Consider the following 12,496-nt stretch of genomic DNA (forward strand, 5'->3'; position numbering starts at 1 on the left):
CTGCCCGGCCAGACCAGTGGCTTCTCACATCGGACCGGAGATCCTTTTCCACTTTAGATTATTTTTTTCAGGAGCCTTCTGAACCTTTACACACAGATTTTAGTCAGCTTCTCAACTGCAGTTTATGCTCCCCAATTAGGAAAACTACTACAACCACAAAAGTTGTGTACAATGTTCATTCTGTTTGCTACAAAATCAATTTGCAAGCTAACAAAACTTGATTGGCTCATTGCTATATTAGGACTCCTAACATCCTGACTGAGTTCAGTTCAGATCCTGAGGCTGATTAGTTCCTCTAAGAACTTAAAATATTTTATTTTTAACATTTCAGGTACTTCCAATGTACTTTAAGCTAACTAAATGTTGTTTATTTGGTTAAAACCTCACAAGCAGGTACTTTACAGTAGGTCGTAGCTATATTTTTTCTTTTGCATTTATTTTTGTTTCTGTATTACAGAAAGTACTGTTCAGTAATCATCTGTGAGCCTTTTAGAACTTTGTCTCGCTCTCATTTGTCTCATCCTACAACACTGTGGCAGATTACTTACAAAGGCACAGTGTCAGGTTGTCTTTATGACCTGGTAACATCTATATGTAACAACATAGGTGGGCCATAGGTGCTTAACCTGAGAGCTGTCTCCAATCTCACAAACAAGCCAAACCCTGGCTCTGAAGCAGGAAAAAGAAAAAGTAATTCCAAAGCTTTAAAATGACCAAAAGGGAGAGTTTTAATAACCATAGCCCACAAATGCCTTTTTATTAAACTACGACCGCGAGTATGAAATCAAATTCATTCCACCTCAATCACAAGACTGGCCTTGTCGGAGAGCCTCCTCTGAGAGGAGCGTTTTGTAAGTGCTAACGTCAACATGGATGCTGCTCTGCAGAGGGAGGACTGCACCGCTGGCTACATTAACACTGCTCAGCAAAACCAAAAGAGGTGCAACAGCAACATCCTGAACCTAATCAGCTTAAAGCACACACCGGTGCAGCTGAAAGAAATCAACATAAGAAAGTATGAAGCGACACATTTATGAGAAACAGGGACTGGCTGCAAGACGGACTCCAAAGAGATGCTGAAAATGCAACATTGTCAATTCGTTACTTGGAAAGAAAATCATTTCTCTTTTCATCCTTTCAACCTTTTGCATTTGTATCTATTCCCACTGAAGCAAAACAACGTGCATCCAGCCATTTACGTTGCATTCATACCCGGAACTTAAAGGTCAAAGAAATACAAGGACGTCAAAGAAAAAGTCTTTGAGGATTTTAGCCCCTGAAACCAGAAGAAACCTTTCTAATGTGTGTATTTAACCCATGATTAAAATGAATGGGTGAAGAAGTATTAGTCAGGAAGGAAAAAATGACATATGCCCACACAACTAGAGAAACAAAGCTGCATGAGTCAAACTAACGGCACTAAGAATTAAAAAAGCTTCCACACATTAATCATCTGAAGAATAAGATTCTGAGTGAGTCAGGTCCATCGTTGACGACTGAAAACAATCACTCAGTACCTGGTTCTCCAAGCAAAGACTAAAGCTAGCCTGAAACTAAGTAGCTTCACATGGATTATCTACAATTCCTTTTGTTTTGCTTGAGGACTGGATGTAATATCAGCAGTGTTCACCGAGATACTTTGTGTGTCTGCTTCTGACCGTGGTGACCAGTCTGTCCTCCTCATGATCCTCCAGCTTCAGTGTAAACCCTTAAAGAACGAAAAACTCTCTCGTTCTGAGTAGGATGCTGAGCACACAGTCTCACACACACATGCACACGCACACGCACACACAAACCAGCATCCAATGCAGTGTGCCTCAGCACCTTCCATTGATCCCTGCTGGGAGGAGTCTTACTTTCACAGGTTTATCGATAGAAAGCCGGCTCAGCGTTTTGCCTCTAAACTTCTTTCATGTGTCGGCTCTGAAACGCCTTGACACTCCTAACAAACAATCGCACAAAAGCAACTTTTATGATGATGATGATTTAGGATGGATTTCTAATGTGTTTTTGGATTAAACCTGTTGATTGCTTTAGCAGCTCTTAATGACCAGGCCTCACATCGTCTGGACTGGTTTCATAGTTGTGTTTACATTCTTTCAGTCAGTTTCTGCAGCGAGAGCCCTTCTTCATCTTGATAAACGAGAAGTGTTTGTTGCTGTAAGTAAACAAGAAGAGGGAAGACTGAAAGCAAACCAAGCTGCCCAAACACACTTCTTGCAGTCAGTACTCGGTCCCCCAATTGTCCTGACATGCTGCCACAAATAACGGAGTTAAAAGTAAAATAGCTGTCAAACGCCATCAGGAAATGAATAACAGATCATTATTCATAATCTGATATAATGGCAGACAGCTGCTTCTCACAGTGTGTCCCTGCTGACCAGCATGCACTGCCTCTGACCACGAGCCAAACAACACAACGGCTTTGTATCCTCAGACAGGCTGCTGATTGGCCGCCTGTTACCCTGCTCTCATCATAAATGATACATACAGTATTGTTTCTCTGTTGCCTGGATGGTTGCCTGGACCAGCGTTAGCTCAAACTCTGCCCGATCCCCACGTGGCAACCCGGTGCAGATACAGCAGCGTTACATCCGTCCTGCCTTCACTGCAATATGGTGTTGAAATCTGGCTTTTAGGACATGCCTTGCAAAAAGCTCTTTCCTGTTCCCTCACATTTCACAACAGAACTAAAAATAAAATCCATATTGCACAATGGTTTCTGAAGGTGTTCACATAATCAACACCAGCAGAACCACCACATCAACAAACGCAGAGACATCTCATCCATCCCGCCTCGCTCTGCCGGTCTGCAGAGGGAAAGGTCGTCCGTTGATACTCCACGTTCAAATGGAGACCATCGCCATAGCAACGGACCGAGGAGGTGACGAAGGCACCTTTGGGAGGAAGTCGAGACAAATAACAAAATGACAACAGTTGTAATTCCACCAGGAATGTCCTGGTGTCTCCTGTAATGAAGCAATAAACTCAAACTCAGTTATGAATATAATCACAGCAGTTAACATCCAAATGTTTTAACTGATTTATCTCCAAACGCTGTGTCAGATCCTGAGTTATTAAAACAAATCTACAATATCACTTCACTGTCAGGCTGTTTAATACAGTCACTTCACTGTTACAGTCATCCAAGGCTGTTTGATACAGTCACTTCCACTGTCAGGCTGTTTGTTGGTACTGGCAGGCTGTTTGATACAGTCACTCCACTGGCAGGCTGTTTGTTGGTACAGTCACTTCACTGTCAGGCTGTTTGTTGGTACAGTCACTCCACTGTCAGGCTGTTTGATACAGTCACTCCACTGTCAGGCTGTTTGATACAGTCACTCCACTGTCAGGCTGTTTGATGGTACAGTCACTTCACTGTCAGGCTGTTTGTTGGTACAGTCACTTCACTGTCAGGCTGTTTGATACAGTCACTTCACTGTCAGGCTGTTTGTTGGTACAGTCACTCCACTGTCAGGCTGTCTGATACAGTCACTTCACTGTCAGGCTGTTTGTTGGTACAGTCACTTCACTGTGTTTGTTGGTACAGTCACTTCACTGTCAGGCTGTTTGTTGGTACAGTCACTTCACTGTCAGGCTGTTTGTTGGTACAGTCACTTCACTGTCAGGCTGTTTGTTGGTACAGTCACTTCACTGTCAGGCTGTTTGTTGGTACAGTCACTTCACTGTCAGGCTGTTTGCTGGTACAGTCACTTCACTGGCAGGCTGTCTGATACAGTCACTCCACTGTCAGGCTGTTTGCTCTGACCTCATCCATCCCATAATGCTAACGTGGACTGACTGCTTGTTAAACTTGGTTTCTAGTCATGAGTGAACATCACACACACCTATAAGAACACGAAGCAGCCATCTCACGTGAATAAACAGTCAGTAAACACACACACACACAGCTAGCATCAGCGGCTAACAGAGAGGCTAACACAGCTAGCATCCCTCCTTTAAACACAGCTAAAGCTCAGAGGTCAGAGGTCAGAGTGTGTGTGTGTGTGTGCGTGTGTGTGTGTGTGTGTGTGTGTGAGGCCTTCCTTACCTCGGCGGTGTGTGTGTGTGTGTGTGTGTGTGTGTGTGTGTTCTCGGAGGTTCTCTGGAGTTCAGTGTGTTCTGTTCTGACACAGAAGCGGAAGTCACAGGCAGAAGGGGGCGTGGTTAGATGAGTGACGAGCACGGTCCGCAGCCAATCAGGGGCCGGGACGCTTGGCCAATAGCGATGCAGGTTGAAGGGGCGGCACAAATACAAGACACACCTTCTCACTCAATGGTTTTTATTTTTATTTTATTTTTTCTACATTGTAGATTAATATAATATTGAAGACATCCAAACTATGATAAGATAAGATAAGATAATCCTTTATTAGTCCAGCAGCAGGGACATTTGCAGGATTACAGCAGCAGAGAGGATAGTGCAAACAAGAGTAAAACAATATATTATATATATTATATATAAGCAAATGAGCAATAAAAAAACAGTAAAAAACAGTAAAGAATCCACAGTAACTGAAATATTATATATACAGACAGAAACTTTTATAGCTATTGTATTGCACAGTGTATTAGTGTCATGTGGGAAGGAAGGAAGGAACACATATGGAATTATGTGCTAAACAAACAAATGCTCAACAAACCAGAATATGTTTTATATTTTACATTCTTCAAAGTAGTTGAATGAGAAGGTGTGTCCGAACCTTTGACTGGTACTGTACATCATGGGATGGATCTTTGCACTCTGAGCGTTACTACAGTCACACTCTTGTTTTGTTCATACAGTTACTGATTTAATATATCAATTCATTTTCAAAAAAGTATGAAACATAGCAGTCAATAATTAGATTTAACTAGTATTTTGAACTGTTTTGTATATATGATGATATTAATCATAAAACCAGGTGGATTGTGTACGGAGGTGGCCACTAAACACCACACCCTGATGGTTTCATAATCCAGACGTCTCCTCTTTATCTTTAAACAAGATTATCAGAACATGATGAGAATGACTGGAATTTGTCTATCTGCACTCAATGACTTGTTTTTTTTAACGCCAGCAGGTGACAGTGATGATAATGATGGGAAAAAATTGTAATCTGAAGATTGTTAGAAAATATGGAGAAAGCGGTTCGTATTAAAGTGTTGCATCTGTATGTCCTAATATGGTCTTTCTGGGTGTTTGAATACATCAGGAGATGATGAGGTTTAAATCCATTAGCTTTTCTGAGTGTGTAAAGTTGATATCTTTGTCACAGAAATATGTCACCTCCTTCATCTATACTGTCTTGTTGATGTAACATTTGGCCTCTAGATAGCTGGTGTTTATTTTCAAGCCCTGTTTGCGAGACATCAGCTTGCCCAGCCTGTATTATCTCTCTCATCAATAATGCAGCCTGTCAGTCATTGATATGTTTGATACAGCTGGCTGCCTGCTTAGAAAATAGGACAGGCATGACGAAGAACCAGGCATAAAGTCTACACTGACAGAATCTCTAATACACTCATGTTCACAGAAGAGTGTAATCAAGTAACTCAATTAGTCTTAACTGTGTTGATTTGTCATGTTGGGGATTCCTGTGTCAATAAGTACCCTTATGTTCCTCATATCATATGTTGGTATAAAACAGTTGTGATTCAACTTATAATCAGTTTCATAAAGCTCATCAATTAGTTGTTCTAAAAACGTACTGGTCACTCATAGCTCTTTCCTCCAAAAACTCGTCAGACACACGAGTCTTGATGCATTTCTGGGTAATTTAAGATAAGCAGTGGTGGTCATCATCTCCAAAAGATATTGGAAAAAAGGGCTTAGCACTAAAAGTTAATAAAGCATGAAAATAATTGTACAAAGTGCCAGCTTTCCTTGCTTTTAAAACTGAACTCTGCGTATGACTGCACACAGAAAAGTGGAATCATCAATAATGATTTGATGTTGTGGGTAGCATCAAACAGACAAGCAGTGTATTTCTTTTTCCCATCATTACATAACAACCACGATGGTGTGATGAGAAAGAAGGGAAAGAGAACAGAGGGATAGGATGAGAGAAAGCAGGAGAGGAGGAGGAGGGAACAGGCAGAGAACAGAAAAAGGTCTCTATTCATGCTCACAGTGGGACACAGTCATGCTTGTACACAGCCAAACACACAAAGACAAAGTCATGCACTGTACATACAGATGATCACAAAAGCAAATATAAAACACTTACATGCAAATTAGAAATGTGTTAAGAGTGATGCTGCATATTTGAAAAATATGCCAGTAGGCTAAAAAGAGACTCAGCATAAATACTTTTATTGTCTACATGCTCTACATGGCGAGTAATAAAAAGAGAGATGGTCTATTTTCCCCCTATAGTCCCTAGACATGGCGTTACAAAAGGCTTCCTAAAATACATCAAAACAAAGGAAATAGGGCACGCAGTTTAAAAAGCTTCCCTAAAATACATTTGATCAAAAAGGGGGCATGCTTGAAAGCTTCAAAAACATCACTCTTGAGAACAAAAAAGCATTATTCACGATGGCATGCATCATGGATTTAACAGCAGCTGGTTAAACATTTGAATTTCTCTGCCTTTCATCGCCAATAAACACCATAATAATTATTTGAATAGTTTACCTAAATCTTCCTTCAACATAAAGACACTTTTGGCAAAGCAATTGTGTTGGTATTTACCAAACACATGTACCAGCAAACAGGCCTTTTCTTCCTCATGTGTGTCACTGTCAGTTCTAACTGTATGTTTCTCTTCTCACCACTAGATGGAGGTAGAAGATAGAGGAACTTTGCTCCCAGATGATGGACTCGTCCTCTAGTAATGAAGGACAGACTCTGGATAACTGATATTTTATTGTATTTTTTCATGTCTTTTTATAGCTGGGTCATCATGTGTTTGGCATTAGGAAGATTCATTTAATCTCTTCCGAGCAAAGCATCCAATATACAACAGCACACCTTGGTGCTATAGGGATAGAGTGCCTTGCTCAAGGACACTTCAACAGGGCAGAGGGTTTGATCCTCCTCTGAATACAAGATTATATTCCAATTAGTTGTGATGAAGTCTGGAACAAGGATACAAAGCTGCCACGATGACAATCTGAATTTTAAATTCAATAATGGGGCCTTTTAAAGCCAAGATCATCATGATATTTACATCTGTATAATCTTAAACAGGGATAGGAGTATGGGATCACTCATAAATACACTGACATATACTGCACATTTTTGAAGAGCCCCAGGGGTGACCAAGCAGTGACAGCATGAGGTCTGTGATGTGATATCATTCTATATAGGCCATCTACTGTTCCCAGCAGGGAGGGAGATCTGGGGAGAAATGTGTTATTCCAGATAAAACGGGCCAAATGAGACTCAGACAAAAGTCCCCACTGACTCTGGCAGAGGGATTGAAAATAATCAGTTGAGGCTGGCAACACTGCTGCAGAATCACTAGTTACAGCTTTAAGGGAAGACCCACAGAGGTTTAGTCCACTTCAATGGCACAGTAATAAAAAGTGTGATTAGAAATACACAGTAATAATGAATGTGGCACGGATGGAGAATTATATTGTATTTGATGATATTTAGTAGTCCCATTTAGCTACTTGTTAGCAATCGCCTTTTTAAAACACATAAAAGCTTCAAAATTCACAAGAGGCATATTTATTGATGTTTTTCATATTGTAGGACAAAAAGTAAAATTCTAAGTGTTTTAGGACTCATCCCAGCAGCACTCTATGGTAACAAAGTATCTGTCCCCTCATGTCAGCAGGCAGAACGTAGCAGTTGCCCTGCTGAGGCAGCTCCTCCTCATAACCACCAACACACCCACTGCTTTCCAATTACTTGACTGAAGATAACTTTGCAAGCACAGCAAATTTCCATTATTGCAAAGCAGACTGGAAATCTGGACTCTAATACCCAGATTGGACGGCAATGAAAGGCCCACTAGGGTGTTATTTCACAGATAATTAGTCAAATATGCTCATTGTTAACGAGTGTTTGCTGGTTGGTCGGATGGGTCTCCTCCCTCCGGTCATCGAGGGCTAAACGACAGCCGGGTGGGGCTCGCTGCTCATCACCTCGTTTAAACTCGCATTCTTTATGTTTCAATGACTGATATCAGACAAACCAGTAATGACCAAAGTCAATTTATCAGTCCTGAAAAAGAATCCACATGACGTAATAACAAAGAAACCACGCTTAGAAGATTCACACATTCTGTAAGAGAAAGTTAGAATGAGTGGAAGATGACTGGTTGGCCCTCAGTCTGCCATGCTGGCTGGTTGCCTGACTGGTTTCTGACAGAGAACGCTCTGTGTCCACAGCACTGTGATGCCCAGAGCAGTTAAACCGTCCATGACACATTTGAACAGTTTCCACCATCCCACACAGGGCCGGCCGTATCATTTTTGGAGCCCTCAGCAAAAGCTGCTCAGGGTTACATATTCTATTTCTTGAATAGCTTCAACAAAATATGAACTAAACTACCTGCAAAAGTAACAAGCACCCAAAAATATAGACAAAAAATAAATAAAATACATGTGATTATACGAGTTACACAAATCATTAATCAAATCAACCAATAATGTATTCGGGCCCTGCACTTCAATCGCAAATATTGCACACAGACAATTAAAAAATACCACCCAGTAAGAAATATATTAAATACAAATAATATATTTCTTACTTAAAAAAGGGTATTGTTTTACTCAGAATACATCCCCCTGTTATCTTCATTTATTTTTACTGGAAAGCTAATGCTATGTTAGCATGTTCAAACTAGCTAATGCTAGCATACTGAGCAGTGAGCTTCTTCATCAAAATGAGGCGCTGATTGAGGCCTTGCTACACAGATACAGTAGCAACCCCAACTCTAACAGGAACAAGTCAAATGAAAAACTCCACGTACTGATACGTTTGTCATTACAATGCTAATATATAATGCCTAATAAATGTCACTTTTCATTTTAAGAGAAAAGAGCTAGCAGCAAGGAACAAACTGCACCAGCATTGCTGGGATGCTGCAACGCTGCTGCTCTCATACAGGTTCTTCACTGAACTGCTCATTTGCTCCACTGGTCCAGACCCTTGTGTTTCGTGTAGGGTTATCAGTGGGGGCTGTTGCTGTTGCACTTGGGTTTCTGCTTAATTATTTAATGAATGCCTTTTACCACCCCCCTATACTATGAATGGCCTGCTCATTAATGATTCAAAGATCCATTCTACTAATCTAAATTTCAATGTTGAATTGGATTATTGATACATGTGCAATTTGAGCATAGAATTACAATGCACAGAAGGGAAACAAAATATACCGGTACCACATTGACCTCTCATGTAAATGGATTCAAGCTCGTGCGATATCACCGCAGGAAGATTTCAGTTAAATAGGATGTCTGCTTTTGGTTGCTTAGCAATAATGGCATTTTTACTTTGATGTCTTCAAATATCAAACAGTGTAGACAGTGCTGTGAACTCTTTTACTTAGATGTTGTTTTCTCATGTCTTTTCTGTCAGTTTGATTCTTTCACTAAGCTGCTTGCATGCTTAACAACAACACTTCCTCTGCACAAGAGGATTTTCCTCATCACAGGGGTTCCAGACTCTAAATGTTTAACACAACAGATGTAAAACCCTTCTTCAGCACAGTGAGCCTTTTATTGGCAGTATTTCTGGTGTGCATAGAGCATAATGGCACAATAATCAGTTTCCTATTGAAGAGACCTTGTTCTCACTATTGTGCCACATTATTTGTGTGAATGTAACCATGGCCAGTTTCAAATACGACCTTCTGTACTCTAAAGCAAATCCCTGAGTGGCAAAAATCTATTCCAACTGCTCTAAGTCTGCGTTTGCCGTTCGAGTTACTGCTCATAAATCATTCACACGGTGTGATTCTGCATGCCACCGCAGACTATATCGACATCATGTCTTGGTTCACTGATGAGACTTTAATCTGATGACGGTCACGGTTTGACAACAGAGACATGAGATCACGATCAGAGAGGGAATAACAATATAGACGCTGTTGCATGAACATCGGGAGTTACAGTGCGATGGAGGAGTATGTACATACATGCAGTCATACTACTGAGGAAACAGCAGACACGGGGAGAAGAAACATTAATACGGTTATTATTAGAGATAGGGAATAGAAGGCAGCAGAGGAGGAGGAGGTCCCACTCTTCAGCTTTAATTATGAAACAGGTCATCAATATAATGTCCCTGTCACTTGTGGAAAATACTGCAGAAACACACTTTCACCCATCAACTTAATGGTTCCTAGATATATGTACCGAGAAACATGGTGTTTAAGGGAATGTAGTTACATGACATTTTAGTACAGTATGATCGAGTACATACTTAATAATAACCATTCAGAACATCTGTAATGTGTGAGAATAAAAAGGTTATGGTACATTTGTTTCATTCACAGGACATGTTCTTGCTTTAAGAGGAATGTCTCAACAATTATACACTGGAATGCTATGAAATTCTGCACCAACATTCGTGGTCTCCAGAGGACGAATCCTAATGACTTTGATGATCCCCTGACTTTCTCTCTAGCGCCACCTTGAGGTTGACATTTGTGGTTTTTAGTGATAAGTCTTCTGTATTGGCATTAATGTCCGCCACAGGAGGAACTGTCCCATAACTTCTCATCTGGCACCAGCATCAATACTAAATTTCCATATGTCCAATGCTTTTGCTACATTAATGACTAAATACTTGCAAAAACTGACTCCTCAGTTGCATGGTGTCTTTATTGCTAATTAGAACGTGTTATCATGCTAAACACATTGAATTAAAATGTTGAACCTGGTAAAAACCCAACTTGCTTAACATACAGGTAACCTGAGACTTGCTTGCAAGGATGTGAATTAATCATGATGGGAATGGCAGTGGACATGTCTGTATAGAAACATACTACATACTGACATAGGATGTCCTCTGGTGTTAAAGATTAAGTTGGATATTTTAACATAATACACAATTATCTTTAGCTGACAAATGTAATTAGTCTTACTGGCGCTAATTCATTTTACTAAATGTTGTATTCAATAGATTATTATTTGTGTGGTCTGATTTAGGGTATTCTAGAGAGCGTGCCAACCCATCATGAGGGAGTACCAGTTATTGGGATTTATTTGGCAGAAAAGACTCAACTTTGAACAAAAAGATACAGGATTATTATAATTTGATCATGATAGAGAGACTCTTTCCGAACCAAATTAAGGGTTCATGTTAACGATGGATTATTTTATTCTGCGGAAACATTATTGTGTTTTTTCCACTTATAGGTTTTTAGTGCATAGTCTTTGATTATTTCATCATTTTGCTTATTAACAGTGTCTCCTCTCCCCTCTCTATTGAGTGTCTATGTGTTGATCTCATTGGCGAGCTGCAACAAAACGTTTAAATATCCATCCATAAAAATAAACCTAAACAATTCATCCTGACAGTGTGCAGACAGAAGGAAGATGGTGAGGAGGGGTCTAGCAGAATTGGTAAATGGATAATCTGGTGTCATTTTGTGCACACATTAGCCTATGACTGTCCACTGACCTGTACATAAATATATATATGTATATATTTATGTATATTCATATATGTGTTGGCTCTACAGCAATCCTGCTCCTCATGCATCCATCAGAGCATCCATACATTATTATATTTTGCATGCTCCCTGCTGTTTCCTTATATTCTGCCATGGTGGCGACAGAGAGCTGCAGAAGTCTCTCTCTCTCTCTCTCTCTCTCTCTCTCTCTCTCTCTCTCTCTCTCTCTCCCTCCCTCTCCCTCCTCCAGGTCCGTTATCTGGGCGGAGGAACGGGGAGAGAGAGGGGGTAGACCTGATCCAGCACACCGCCTCTCTGTTCTCACCAACAACTCCTCTGAGCAGGAACCGGCTCGTTGATGTCATCGAGACACATTTCCTGAAGAGAGGAGGCGACCATCAGAACAAACACAGCGGGAGACCGGATCATTTGTTGCGTTTTTGTTGCAGTTTTGTTGCAGTTTTGTTGCTTCCTGCCTCTACAAACCCCCTGCAGGAGACCGGATCATTTGTTGCGTTTTTGTTGCAGTTTTGTTGCAGTTCTCTGTTGCTCCTGCCTCTACCCAGGATCTCTGGTCCCCCTGCAGGATCTCTGGTCGTGTCCCCCTGCAGGATCTCTGGTCGTGTCCCCCTGCAGGATCTCTGGTCGTGTCCCCCTGCAGGATCTCTGGTTGTGTCCCCCTGCAGGATCTCTGGTCGTGTCCCCCTGCAGGATCTCTGGTCGTGTCCCCCTGCAGGATCTCTGGTCGTGTCCCCCCCCTGCAGGATCTCTGGTCGTGTCCCTCTGAGGATCTCTGGTCGTGTCCCCCTGCAGGATCTCTGGTCGTGTCCCCCAGGATCTCTGCAGGATCTCTGGTCGTGTCCCCCTCTGCAGGATCTCTGGTCGTGTCCCCCTGCAGGATCTCTGTCGTGTCCCCTGCAGGATCTCTGGTCCCTCTG

The 12,496-nt window shown here is 41.3% G+C and overlaps 1 protein-coding gene across 3 annotated transcripts in view; it reads right to left on the reverse strand.

Annotated features, from left to right (window-relative positions):
* Positions 1 to 4,087, reverse strand: part of LOC129099431 (oxysterol-binding protein-related protein 2-like) — a 23,476-nt gene extending 19,389 nt beyond the window's left edge. For 2 of the 3 annotated variants that reach the window (XM_054608669.1, XM_054608667.1), the window contains exon 1: positions 3,849 to 3,923. The gene's annotated coding sequence lies outside the window, so the exon portion shown is untranslated. Of the gene's footprint in view, positions 1 to 3,848; positions 3,924 to 4,051 lie in introns of those variants that run through there. The other variant, XM_054608668.1, reaches the window with a different exon arrangement.
* Positions 4,088 to 12,496: the final 8,409 nt, after the last annotated feature.

Source organism: Anoplopoma fimbria, chromosome 12 (assembly GCF_027596085.1).
Source record: "Anoplopoma fimbria isolate UVic2021 breed Golden Eagle Sablefish chromosome 12, Afim_UVic_2022, whole genome shotgun sequence".
Taxonomy (NCBI): Eukaryota; Metazoa; Chordata; class Actinopteri; order Perciformes; family Anoplopomatidae; genus Anoplopoma; species Anoplopoma fimbria.